This window comes from Tenrec ecaudatus, chromosome 5 (genome assembly GCF_050624435.1).
Source record: "Tenrec ecaudatus isolate mTenEca1 chromosome 5, mTenEca1.hap1, whole genome shotgun sequence".
Classification (NCBI taxonomy): Eukaryota; Metazoa; Chordata; class Mammalia; order Afrosoricida; family Tenrecidae; genus Tenrec; species Tenrec ecaudatus.
This window is the reverse complement of record NC_134534.1, coordinates 175,749,299-175,764,536: the sequence shown is the minus strand read 5'-3', so window position 1 is coordinate 175,764,536 and position 15,238 is coordinate 175,749,299.

Sequence of the window (15,238 nt, the reverse complement as noted above, 5' to 3'; positions counted from 1 at the left end):
CTGGTGGCAAAACTTAATGAACACTTGTAGGTTGGAGGGATGAATTAATCCCCACTTGCTCATTTTCATACTTTAGGCTTCTCAGCTACATTGGAAAGACCTGCCTGCCCCCCCCCCCCCGCACACACACACCATATGAAGAAGATACTCTTTGTGTGAAGTATATCCAGAGTTCTGTGTGGCCACTGAAGTGAATTACAAGACTCAGAAAAACCCAGAGTGCAGATAACCTGGACAGTGCTGAGGGAAGCAGTAGTGGGGTTCATTTCAATGGCTCCAGATTCCTTAGAAGCATGGGAATTTGTAAGAGACTGAACCAAGGAATGTGGGAAATAAAACTTTGGATTCTTTGATGGTTGCTTTGAGAACCCTGGAGGTGCAGTGTTCTACACACTGGGCTACTAATTACAAGATCAGCAGTTTGAAACCAGCAGTCACTCCATGGGAGAAAGATGAGGCTTTCTACTTCTGTAAAGAGTGACAGTCTCAGAAAGCCACAGGGGCAGTTCTACCCTGTCCTGTAGGGTCACTATAAATCAGTATCAACTCAATGGCAGTGATTTATTTGGGGGTGGGGTGGGGGTTGGGCAGGGCAGGAACAAGTCTGCTCAATAGAGAAAGCGCTCTTCTAGGACAGACAATGAAAGGAGCCACTGTGGGACCATCTGGGTCCACTTGCTGCCTACAAGTGGAGGGGAGGCATCAATGAAGGTGTGGGATCATACGGATATGTTCCATTGGTCCCTCTTGAGCTGACCTTGATACACAGAAGCTACAAATGAGAGAAAATAGGAAAGGCTGGCTGGTTTCAAATTTAAAGCTCTGTACAGAGACCAAGCCAACAGTCATGGCCTAGCTCAGCGCAGGGCTAGGGCTGATGAGAACGACATCCCAACAAGTAACCACTACACCACCAGAGGCCCTAAGATTAGGGCTGATGAAAGTATGCAAAGGCACCAGCTAATCCAAAGTGCAGGAAGTATGTGTGATCTTCCCAGCTTGCTGCCGGTACCCATTTGACCTGGTCTGGACGATTAGAGCGGAATTGATGAGTAGACCATGTGAGATGAGAAATATGTTCGACACTGTGAACTGGAAAAACTTGCAAAACATTTTATACCTGTTCTGGACTGTACTTTGCTTAAGGATGCAGACAGCCAAATTTCTAAGTAGAAATGAAGATCTTTCAAACAAGGAACAGTCACGATTTCTTGGAGTACTGAATTGTTAGGGATAAGCCATTTAGAAATTGTATATCTAAAATTACAGGTGCTTTGCACCCCAAGATCCCTGCAAACTTCTCCTCTGATCCAAGGGCCAACTTTGACACCAGTGGAGCGGCAGAGGAGCCCAAACAGCAGAAGCTGGAGTCAGACTGTAAGACAAAGCAGTGGACTGCCCAGACTGCAGAGCAGGGAGAGTTGGGTTCTTCTGGGCAGTGGCTGTGTTGTGGAGTGGGTGCCACTGAGTATTTAATTGAGGGAGTTGGGTTTTCTGATCTACAAAGCTAGCTAAGTGCCTTCAGGCTTACAGCAGAGTGGCATGCCCTTTTGGCACTTATTGGGAGCCAACATCATTATTCAAATGCACTAATTCTTTTCTGCTTTTCCTTATTCATTAACCATTAGAATGATATAAAGCAAAACAGCAATAAGATATCCTCTATTTCTAGTATTTAAAGCACAGTTCAATAACCGAAAATGAAAAAAAAATTTAAATGCTTCCTTTTTAGATTTTTAAAGTTAGAAGCAGAAATGGAGGCCTGGTAACATAGTGGTTAGCGGTTACTCATTGAGCTGCCATCAAATGTCAGCAATTTGAAACCAACAGCTGTTCTGTAGGAGAAAGATGAAACTTTCTACTTATGTAAAGAGTTACAGTCTCGGGTCCACACATTGTCCTAGAGAGTCACTATGTGTCAGAATTGACATGATCACAGTGACTTTGGTTTTGTTCTATAAAAATAAATAGATAAATAAATAAGTGGTATTAAAAAAATTCCCAGCCCCTCTCCACAGTAAATGTTGGAAAGAGAAATATGTGAACTAATAATCCACTACTATGTACACATCCTAGAGAAACAAGAGCCATGGAAGTGAATGGATTTACAGACACTAATATTCATAATAGCACTACACCATAGCAAAAATTGAAGCAATCTAGATTGCCATGAACAGAATAATAGACGAGCAAACAATGGGGTAACACACAGGTTAAAGAATAAAGACATATGTGCGAAACACCAAATTACATGGATGAGCCTAGAGGGTATTATGCTGAGTGAAATAAGTCAATCACAAAAGGACAAATAGTATATGCCATTACGATTACAAAAGAAAACAGAAGGCTTTACACAAGAAAGGACCCTTCTTTGATCATGATCAGGGATAGGAAGGGAAATATCAAAACCCAAACTCACTGCCATTGAGTCGGTTCTGATTTTAGGGACCTGACAGAACATGGTTGCATTACTCTGGTGGGTGTCCGAGACTGTGGCTCCTTAGGGGAGTAGAAAGCCTCACCTTTCTCCCCCAGAATGGCTGGTGCTTTCTCACTAATGACCTTACGGTCACCAGCCCAATGCAGAAGGTCAATCTCTAACTAGATTGCAGCTACATGTTAACTTGGATGAAGGGGAAGCCAATTTAGAACAAGACGGAAATTAGCCAAAATAATGAGGGCAAAGCAAAAGATTGAATAGAATACAAAAGTTAAAGGCAACCGAGGTAAATATTACTGTGTACATACTCTTCCAATAACAATAATCTCTGAGTGGGTGCATAAACAATCAAGGCGATAGGTTCATGGAAGTGAATGAAACTATACCCATTGGACACATGATAGATGGACAGAATATATTTTGTATGTGTATTTATATGAGCATGCACTTATATCCATGGACATAAACTGTGATAGGAAAAAATTCTCTTAAAGTCTTCCACCTGAAATATTTCTGTTATCAAAGCACTGGATAACTAAGAAAGGGGAGAGGAACAAAAAATGTAAAAAGAAAGGAAATGGGATAAAGAAAAAGACTTTGTGAAGGGAAGGTAATATGAGAGGAGGTCAATATAAAATCAAGACAAGGGAAGCCATTAGGAGGAAGAAAAGATTGAAAGTTAACCAAGGTAAATACATACCCAATTCTGCAACAACACTAATAATAATAATTTTCAAACGGACGCATAGAAAGTCATTCAAGCTGAACAGCAGCGGGACTATACTCATGAATATATAGAGTTGGCAGAGGATATTTCTACATGTGTATTTGTATGTTTTACAAATAATTCCATGAACACAGTATATTATACAAGGGGCAAAGTTATGAAAACTTCTTAGCCACAACCAAATACCTTGAGAGAAAGAGTGTTTGGATTGCACTTGTTGGCTCAGGACCAGAGGACACGAACACGGACCACCAAGAGGATGGTCTACAACTCACTTTAGTGAGCAGCAACCGGCGTCTTAAAAGTCTGTGACTGTCCATCTCAGATACAACTATTAGTATCCCCAGAGGAGGGAAAAGAAGAGTGAAAAAAAACCAAACCAGAATCGGAAGACACTTGAAAGAACCGGTCCAAAGGCCTCAGGGACCACACAGATACCGCCCACCCCCACCCAGCCTCAGGGAGCAGAGGTAGGTGGTGCGCATCATCAACCACTCTGAAAGGGATCGTGATAGCAGCTCCTGGCATGACCAGGAGATCATGTTCCATGAGCATGCTGTGGACCGGAGACTCAACTCATTCCCATCATTCAGTTCTCAGCCAAAGAACAGGAGTCGTGGTGAACTGTGACGCTTGGAGGGTCTGCACATTCAACGGTTTCAGATGGAAAAGGGAACCAAAGAAAGATTTGAGATAAATGATATTACATTTGGGGGTTTTCAACCGATGACATGAAACAGCATGTGTGTGACTGCTTGAGTGGAAAACTGATTTGCTTCATAACCTTCACTTAATTCACAAAAAGTCATTAAAGTGGATTTTGTAAACCCTTGGGGATGGGAGTGAGGGGGGGAATCTTAAGTTTGTATTAAATTTATTTGTTCATTTAAGAGGCATATATGATTTGAGGGGATTATTTGGGGGTTTTATTCTGCTCCGTTTTCTGTATGTTCTTTTTTTTTTAATTAGTTGGGATTTAATACATATTTTGTTTCACTCCATATTTCAATCACGTCAAGTAGAATTGTACCACTGCTACCACAATCAGTTTCCAAACATTCTTTTTGACATGGACTCCTTGACATGGTCTCCCTTTTACACAACCCCCCGACTGTACCCGCCACATCCAAAATCCTTATTCTACTTGTTGTCCCTATAGGTTCATCAATCTTGGATTTTGTATATGAGACATATATGATATGTTCATTTATGTAGCAGGTATAATTTTAGTTGGTGAAGATACAGTGGTGAACAAGATTTTTTTAAAACATCCTTTTTCTTAAAAGAGAGGTTGAAAAAAATCAGCTAAGTTATGATCATTTTAGGTGATGCTCTGACAAAACTTAGAAGATAGAGTAGGGAATGAGTCGGAATTTATCTGAGAGGGAAACACTGAAGAGGAGACTTACGTGCTATAGTGGAGTCAGGTGACAGACTGGGGTGAAAGCATCCCAGCACAGAATCAGTAGACAGGAGGTTCCTCTGGCAGCTGAGATCTGAAGGGGTGCAGAGGCAAGGTGGCTGGAACAGGGGAAGTGAGTGGGTGGGCGGCAAGGCGATGCTAGCTAGCACTGCTGGAACAGAAATACCACAAGTGGGTGGCTTTAAGGAGCAGAATTTTATTTTCTCAAAGCTCCGGAGGATAAAAGTCCCATGCAATCTTGGTTATATTGATTCCATCTTTGTCTTCAGCCCTTGGCATTTCTTGGCTCTGTGGGGATTTATCTGCACATGATGTCCACCTTCCCCTGTGGGTGCTTTTCTCTCTTTATAGTAAGCTCATTTTTTAACTCAGAAGTGATTTGCTTTAGAACCCACCCAACCCAGATCTGACCTAATTGATATAACAACAACAACAACAAAACCCTTTAATTCTAAGCAGATTGCATCAATATACACATCAGTCAGGTATTCAAATACCTTTGTGGGGAACACATTACACACAATCCATAGCAGGTGACTAAGGAGAAGGTACAGGGCCCCGATGACCTAAGTAGGTCTTTGAGGAAATGACGAAGAATTTGAATTTGATTCTAAGTAGAGGCATACTGTACCTCATTTCATTGCAAGCCGTTTTAGTGCACTTCACAGATACGGAGTTTGTCACAATCGAAGATTTGTGGCAGCCCTGATTAAGTCTATCAGCACCATTCCCCCAACAGCATGCCCTCATTTCCTGTCTCTGTGTCACAGGTTGCTAATTCTCCCAGTACTTCAAACTCCTTTATAACGGTATCACACACTCAATAGACTACAGTGTGAAGATAGTTTCAAATGCACTGGAAAAGCAAAGAACTCGTCCCCAGCTTTAGTGCCACATTCCCTTTATTGTAGTAATCCTGAACCAAACATGCACTATCTCCAAGTATGCTTGTATAATAGGAGGCATTTGACAAGGAATGATATAATCTGATTGGTATATTTTAAAAAGTGTTTTATTGTGCTTTAGGTGATGGTTTACCTAGTAAATTGGCTTTTCATCCAATGACTCATATACACTTTGATTGTAACATTGGTTACAATCCCTGAAATAGCTCAGCTTTTTCACTTCTAGGGTCCTTGATTCCATCCATCCAGGTTCTGTGCCCCAGAGTAGAGCTTGGCTTGAGTCCGTCTTAAACTACAATAGGAGCTGATTAAGCAAGCAAATGTAGTGGAAGATAGATGTCAACCCACCAGAACCAGGAAAGAGTAACTGAAGAGACAAGAACAGGCCCCCAATGGTGGCAGCGAGAAGGAGCCTTTCTCTAGATCTGGCATGAAGAATTCAGATTCCTGGCCTCCTAAACTGTGAAAAAAGTAAATTACCGTTGGTTAAGGGCTGGCCTTCGTGTTATTTCTGTAGTAGTTGTCCTTGATATCCCCTTTCTGTGTCCGGCTGGTCACCACACCAACAGCACGCTGCAGGCGAAAAATGGAGCATTCTCCTTCAGCAAAGAGTCACAGCCTCCCAAACTCACGAGGGCAGGTCTACCGTGTCCTATAGCATCACTAGAAGAACCCGCAACTCGACAGCAGGGAGTTTTAGGAAGATACCCCTACAGAGGACTGTTTAAATTGAGACCATGAGGGATGGATGATACTTGAACTAGTTACTATCTTTCCTTAAAATACAGAACATACAGTATTGTGTTCCGCCGAAAGTGATGAGAAAGAAGGTTGACCTTCATTTTATACATAGGAACATGATACCGAGCATGATGAGAATATATTTTTTTAATCCTGTGGTGGTTGTGAGGTGCTGTGGAGTTGGTTCAGACTCCTGGCCACTTTAGGTGTAACAAAAGGAAACACAGGGTAACCCGGCCCAGCCTCACGATTGCTCTTAGGCTGGAGCCCACTGTTGGCGGCCGCTGTGTCAATTCCTATTTTCCCTGCCCCTCTGGTTTACCAAACATGGTGTCCCTCTCTCAGGACGATCTTTCCTGACAGCCTGCCCAGAGCATATGAGACAAAGTCTCCCCATCCTGGCCTCCAAGGACCCTTCGGACAGGCCAGGAGAGTTTCAGTATCTCCACCAGCATCATAATTCAAACACATTGATTCCTCTTTGGTTTTCCTAATTCGGTGTCCAACTTTCACATGCATAAGAAGCTACTGAAAATATCATAAACTGCGTCAGGTGCACCTTAGTCCTTAAATTGGCATTCTTGCTTTTTCGTACTTTAGCGAGCTGCATTGTTCGATCTCTTGACTACTGCTTCCATGAACATTGATTGTGATCCAAGCAAGACAAAATCAATTTTTTCCCAATTAACATGCTGTTACCTACGGGTCCAGTTGTGAGGATTTGGGTTTTCTTTACACTGAGTTGTGATCTGCACAGAAAGCTGCAGTTCTTCATCTTCATCAGCAAATGCTTCAAACCCCCCCACCCCCCGTGCTTTCAGGAAGCGTGGTTATGTCATCTGCATATCGCAAGTATGTCCGAAGCCTTCTTCCAATCCTGACGCTGGGTTCTTCTGGATATAATCTAGCTTCACTGATTAATTGCTGAAGATACAGATGGAATAAGGATGGTGGGAGGCTACATCCTGAATGGACACCTTTTCTGATTTTACATCACGTAGTACTCCTTTTTCTGTTCACGCACTTGCTGCTTGATCCACACAGCTTCCACATGGGTCTGCTTTTAGTCTGTAAACTCCACTCAAATCTGGTCACTTTGAGTGACCTTGCTGGCGTCTGCAATACCAGTGCTAGAGCTTCCACAAGACACCGCAGTGCCACAAACTGACAGACAAGTGGGGGTTGGGGTTAGGGTAAGACATCTTCTTTTCCATCTTCTATTTTTTGTTTATAATGTTTGTGTTTTGATTTAGGTGAGAGTTTGCAGAGCAAATTATTTTCACATTCATTCATTAATTCATATACAAGTTATTTTGTGACACCGAGCGCAATTTTTATAACATAAAGGCTGCCTTTCCATTTCCGCTGTGGGTTTAAAATTTCCATGAATCCTTCTTCCTATCAGTTCCTGCCTTCTCTGCTTTATCCCTGGGCAAATCTGCCCTTTGACCTCCTGTGTCTGATTGTTCTAAAAAGTATGCTCCTCCCTGGTGTAATGATTTACCATGTTGACCTCTCTATTGTCTGGCTAAAAGCTGGGATACAGGGGGATGTTCTACTGCATGTCCTGGAGAAATGACAAGATTGGTCAGGCGTTTGTGCCAGAGGAATGAGATAATAATATCAAGATTACCACGGTCCATATCTGTAAGAATTCAATCTAAGTGAAAAAATAATTCCTGAGATTAAAAAGGAAAATGTTTAAGAGACCAAGAGAACTGTTACAATTATCAGAAAGGCAGACCTTGCCAAGAGAGATGCTAAATAGTGAGAAATGGCATTTTCAGCGTTGGAGCAAAATAGACCAGTTCAGCAACACAATTGAATGAACTAACATCAAAATAGTAATGATGGAGGTAATGACCATATCCATCTGAAGTGAGTCAGCACACCACACATTATCTCATTTAATTCTAGAAACTGCTGTTTGAGGGAGGTGCCACTCAGCCACTGGATACGTCAGGAAACAGAAATATAGAGAATCTAAGAAAAAAAGAATTACAGGACTAAGTGGTAAGGGCAGAATTTAAGCACACATTTTCTGGATTCAGAGCTCACATCTAAAATCTCTAGATACAATGTGGATAAAGTAATAAACTTGTTTGACTAATAACCTAAAGGTTGGAGGTTTGAATCCATCTAGAGCCACTACAGAAGAAAGATTTCATAGTCCAATTAAAAAAAACCAGACCCTCTGGAGCACAGTTACTCTTTGACACGAGGCCACCATGAGTTGGAATTAAATCAGCAGCACCACCTAGGAACTCCACCCCATATGAATATAGACTTACAACTGGGCGATTGAAGAGGCCAGGAATAATTCAAACCCTGGTCAAGTTAAGACACAAGAATGCTAAGAAGTGACTTCAGTTAGATTGGAATTGGCTTTGTATTTCCCAATATTATAGACGACTTAGAAAAAAAGGCTCCTTTGATACTGTCTCTAATTAGTCATTGTGTAGCATGGACCTAGCTATAAGCCCATTAGAGAGGAAAGTGAAGTGGTAGCTGTTAGGTGTCCTTGAGTGGGCTCTGACGCCGAGTGCTCACATGGACAACAGAACAAACACTGTCTAGGCCTGGACCACCCTCCCAGTTGCTGTGCTGGAGCTCTGGCTGCAGCCACTGCATCAGGCCACTTCGTTGAGAGTCTTCCTCTTTTTCACTGACATCTTAACAAGCATGCTGTCCTCTTCCGGAAATCTGTATTTCCTGATAACATGAAAACATATAGCTACATTTCTCTAGGATTCGAAGATTCACGGTGGTCCCATAGAAGGCAGGCGTTTGATCACAACGATTAAAAAAAAGAATGTCATTGTTAAGAATTTACACAACAAACAGAGTGATTCAACAGTTTCTACACATAGAATTCAGTGACATTGAACTCTTCAAGTAACCCAGCCCTTCTCACCCTCCTCTTCGGATTTGTTCCTTCCTCATTAACACAAAGTCCCTGTCCCCACGTCATCTACCTAATCTTGTGATCAAGATCCACAGAGATGGATTTTGAAAGAGCACAAGACTCAACAGACCACAATAAGTTCTAAAAAGTTTTTCAATTTCCAAAGAAGTTAAATTTTCGGTACACCACTATTTGTAAAATACAATTTGAGGAGGCAATTCTTAAATTTGCTAGACAACAAATATTATTTTCTCACTTTAGCTATATAACCTTCACTCTTACTTTCAATTCTACACTTTTAGAGCAAAGATGGCGAAATCAACCCTCCATGTAAACGTGCAAACCAAGCATATGTAGATTTATGTAAATAGACATGCAAATCAGACGCAGCTACTGGGCTTCTGGGAGGTTACAAATGGAGCTCAGTAGAGCAGAGGTCAAATATCCTTGACTTGGAGCACAATTCAACATGCAGATTTTTATAGGACAATGGCAGGCCCTTAAACACAGCAGCCTTTAAATGCCATGATAATTCCATGCTTGAGTAGTTTTCAGTAATAATTAGGAGAGGCTGACCTGATTCAGAGAAAAATAAAGAGCAAAATGAAGCTGAGTGCTGATATTCCAGTTTGTTAAAGTTGATACTTATCATCACCCTGCCCTCCTCTCCTAGTTTTCTTGTGTGTCCATTACAGGACCCCGGCTGGCAGGGAGAGCAGCTTTTACATTTCCAATCGGTTTCGACTGAGCACTGAATTTCCTGAGCTTATCCAGAGGCAGGGTGGTCCAAGGGCAGTCGCCCCTGGAAATCCCACTGACAGTGTGGGCACTTTGCCGGAGACACCTTCAGTGACAGCTAACTCGGCAGTGGCTATAGCAAGAAGGGAACCAGTGACCGTTCCACTCCCACTATTAAAAGGCTCCAGAATCTGACCACCAGGGCAAACAGCAAAACTACAGATTCCCCCTAAAAAAGCATGAGTGTGTAGAATACTCTAGTGGAAACATCCTTTTTGGTGCTGCTGTTGTTCGTTGTCTTCTCATCAACTACTCGCGATGATTATGGATGACGGGAAGAAATGCCGCCTTGTCCTGGACCGTCTTTATGACTATTGATATATTTATTTGAATCCATTATTGCAGCTACTGTGTCAATCCATGTTGCTTCTCTCTCTCTCTCTCTCTCTCTCTCTCTCTCTCTGTCTCTTTTAACTAAACCTCTTCTTTACCAGTTATGATGCCCCCCCCCATTTTACTGGGAGCTCTTGCAGATATGATAAAAATCCATCGTTTAATTAGATCAGGCATAATTGTACAATTGCTGCCACCATCATTTTCCAAACATTTACTTTCCTCTGTAACTCTTTGATATCATTTCCCTTATATCCCCTCTCTCCCCCACCCTGCCCCCAGGACCCTTGTTATTATATCATTGTTATTATTCCCATATCTTACACTATCCAATGTACCCATTCACCTACCATTCTGTGATTTGTTCCCCTGAGTGGGGTTATATAGTCATTGATGCTATCAGTTTCCCCTGGCCCCCCTTCCCTCTCTTTCCACACCCTCAGGGAATCATTACCACTGTTACTACTTCTGAAGGGTTTATCTCTCTTGGATTTCATTCATCAAATGATCATACTTATACAAATGAACATGCACAAGTCTAACAAGATTAATGAGGTAAAACTAGGACTAGAATAGTAGGGGGAGGAAAAATCAAAGAACTAAAAGGTAGTGATGTGTTTCATCACTGCTATACTGCACCCTGAATATATCATCCCTTCAGTGTGGTCTCCACTTTGCCTATGTTCCTCCACATCAATTTGATTGTTTGCTTTTAAACTTCTGATACCTATTCCTATTGACACCTCATGATCACACAGGCTGGTGTGCTTCTTCCATGTGGGCTTTATTACTTCCATGCTAGATAGCTGCTTGTTTAACTTCAAGCCTTTTAAGACCCCAGATGCTTTATCCTTTAATAGCTAGGCACCTTCAGCTTTTTTCACCACATTTGCTTATGCGCACATTGTGTCTTTAGAGATCTTGTCAGGAAGGGGAGTACCATACATTGCCACATTATTAGAACAATCTGTTCTTGTACTGAGGTAAGAGTTAAGTAGAGGCCCAAAGTCCATTTGCTTCTTTATAGTATTTAGATATATCTTGATATGTTTATATATTTCTATATCTTCATTTATACCTATATGTATATATGCTGTTTTCTTATTGTTCCTTCCTCTTTTTCTATTTTCTTCCCCCGTGCCACACTATCATGTTTACCCATTGCTCACCTTTCAGTAATTCCTCTCAGATACATTTGAACTGATCAAACATGATCAGGAATGCTACACCCTCCCCCAATTTTAGATCCCTTGCTATTCCCCTGTCCCTGTTGTGATTGGCTCATCCCTCCCCTCTCCCTGCATCCTTCTCTCCTATGACCCTCCTGGAACTGTCAGTTCCATCCCCATCTCCTTGGGATGGCTTATCCTACTTATCTTATATAGATAGGACACCAAAGAAAAAGAGAGAGAGAGAGAGACTATACAAATAGTTCCAAGTTCTCTATTAAATAGCGAGCAAGCCCTGATATAATCCATAATCCATCGATCCATTCCCCTTTTCTTTCAAGAATCCATATCTCAGGACCCACATACCTAACAGCACTTGCACCCTTCTAGTCCTCAGCATTTGTGTACTGGGGACATGCCTTTCACAAGACCCCATTATTCTTCCAGTAGTCATGATGACCTTTTTTGCCGACTGGTCTTTCCTCAGGATGTGTGGGAGTAGGCTAGGGTATTTCCAGTTCCTCTGTCCTACAGGAGCAGAACGTAAACGTGGAATATGTAGTCACGAGCATACCAAATCAGTGTTAGACTTGTAGGCATTTCATAAGCCAAAAAAGGTCCTTTACAGTGTATATGTTCTTTGTGGATTAACTTCACTAGCCGGAGTGTTGTCTTATGCTACTGTGTGGTGTGATTTCAATCACTTGTGTTGACGGTGAGTAGTTAGACTTTGAGCTTCACCCAGTCTTCTTGCCCATACATCTTCTGAAAGGAGCCTTTCTCACTTCCTGATGTTGGCTACTCCCAATCTACTGTCACACGGCACTGCTTTCCTCCTTTCCTCCCCATGCAATTTGTCCTGTGACACAATGTGAAGATTTCTGTTCTCTGAACGATTTTCCAGGCCTCTGGCCAATAACAGACATCAGGTCATTAAGCACATTCACAGCTGAATGACTAAAGAAAAGACATGATCGTTTTAATTAATTTTTTGTGATTGAGGCTCATGTCCTTGGATTAGATGATTACTCCTGCAACGTTCTGCCTCCACACCCACAAAGCTGAGCTCAAAGGCCATGTTTTTCCTCAGTGAAATGGTCTGAATGGTAAGAGATAGAAATCTTAAAGTATTTATCCACGGCTATTTTTATGTTGAGCAAAGAAAAGAAGTGAGTTTAAAATTAGCCAAATTCCACGAGGAGTTTCTGCAAATATCCAAGCTATCAAGTGTGGTTCTGGTGGTGGCTAAAATAAGAAAGCCATATTAGAAGGGGTGAACGCAGAGGGCATCTAAGCAGAGAGGGAGTTTGCTTTGTTCTATACAGAGACTTGGGGGAAAGAGGCTGAGGGAGGGGACTCTTGGTTTTAAATGTGATTTTAAAAAGCAAACACATTATACCATAGATAGGGGACTGGATCAAAACCTAATGTTTAGTTTGCCAGGAGAGTACTTTGATTTAAACTCGAAATAACTGTCACCTGTGGTTAGGTATAAACCACGTAAGCAGTACCAATATTTGAAAGGGAAAATTGTTCTTGCCTCTAATTAAAAGATCTTATATTCTCAGTCGACTGTGTTGTCCAAGAACCCATTAATCAAAGAAGCCATTACATCTCTACTTACATTAATTCCATTATTGTATCACGTGAGTTATGTTCAAACATTTATTGCCCAATAATTTTCAGAGAAAAATGTAATAACTTGGGTAGAGATATCATTAACGTGAAGAGAATTTTGGCACAGGAGTTAATGAAGTGCATGAACTAACCCTCCAACCCCAATTATAATGAACTTTCCCAAATTCCGAGGCTAATGGATAAGCTCCAAATGCGGTAAATGAGATTGCTGGATTAAGGTGGCACTCTGTGAATGTCAATTTTCTCCTAGAGTTTTGCAAGGATAATATCAGGTAAACAAAATCGGGACATCTTTCTCATCTTCCAGAATATTTGAGGCTATTTCTTATCTACCTATTGTATTTTTAAACAAAGATTTTCATTACAAGGAGATCTCTATTTAAAAAACAAAACAAACAAAAAACCCTAAGCATTGCTTTCTAAAATAGGCAGTTGTAGGTCACTTCTTTCTGCAACTCACTTGTTAAAACAAACTATCATTACAAACTTATTCTAGAAGAGTTTAGAAAATAATCCATCACAGTGTCTTGCTTTTATCACCGTCTCTTTTCAAACTGCAGAATTATAAGATAAATGGTAATGATGAAATCCATTGCCGTCAAATCTGACTCATAGCAACCCTACAGGAAAGGGGAACTGTCCCACGTGGTATCCTAAACGACAGCCTACAATCTTGATGAAGAGAGACTGCCACACCTTTTCCCATGGAGCAGCTGATAGGTTCAAATTTTGACTGATTGGTTAGCAGCCAAGCCCTTAACCACGCACCCCGGGCTCCTACATGGTACTCACAATCTTAGAACATTTGCTCTAGGAACTCTGAACCATTTTTTTCAAAGCCACTATCCATCTATCAAATACCTAATGCTTGGTCCCAGACTCTGGGAGTCTGGAACCATAGATTTACTATATGTGTGAAGCACAATAGGAAATAAAAGGGAGAACATTTGGGCATGGGCACTTTAACTTCTGGAGTGACCCCAGGAGTCACCTAAACAGACATTTGCTCCCAGTCAGAGCTGAGGTGAAGCTGGAAGACTGAAGCTGTGGAATCACATAGCCGTCATCATAGAAATACGTGTAGTCTGATAAGAGCCAGCTCATCGGGTCTACAGCGATTAGGTATCTTTCTTTTTTAAAAAAGCAATAGGAAGTACAAAGAATATTTTAAAATAAAATAATGGGTAAACCCCAATATATAAAACATATTAAATGGAGATGCTTGCGTTGAAGGCAGAAGGGAATAATGAACAGCAGCCTCACAACCAGATTCTCTTCTCAATCATGCTTCCATATCTCCATGGGAGGCTGTTAGACACTCGGATCTTGGTAGAACTGCATAACTGAAAATGTTTCTGGTTCTAAAATCTAGAATGCAATTTTAAAAAGAATGAATCCAAGTGAAAGAGTAATAACAAAGCTAATATTTCATAGTCTCAGAAAATCGACTCAGCTGGGTTTCAAGGATGGACTAGAATTGGAATCGATGGTCATCAGATTTTCTTTCTTCCTCTAAACACACACATGCTCTTCACAGGGAAGATTAATTACGAAGATAACCACCAACTATGATGCGGGAGGTGTGAGGGTGAAGAGGGAAATCGTGGGCAATGTAGGAGAAGTATGATATCACTGAATTGGGTGATCAGTGACCAGAGAAGACATGCTAGACAGGTCACCAGGAATTTGAAACCCACTGAAGCAATTCTCTGGAGGTGGAGATGTGCACTTTTCAGAGTGGGGTGGAACCTGGAAGCCAAGCAAGGCATAGAACATACAACTAAATTAGGCTGAACATCTACCTAAGTGCAATATCTGAAAATCATATTGATCCAAGTAACGAGATGTGCATCATCTGGCGAACTGTCCTTGATTAAATAGAACATTATTGTTTGGTGCCATCCAGTCAGTTTGGACTCGTAGCAATACAAAATAAATCATGTATTTTGCTATGTTTGAGCCCATTGTTGTAACCGTTGTGCCAATTCATCTGTTGATAACTTGAAGCTATCAACATTTAATCCATTCATCATGATTTTACCTATTGTTCCAGTTGTGAGGATTTGGGTGTTCTTTACATTGAATTGTAATCCATACGGAAGGCTACAATCCTTGAGCTTAATTGGCAAGTGCTTCATGTCTTCCTCACTTTCGGCAAG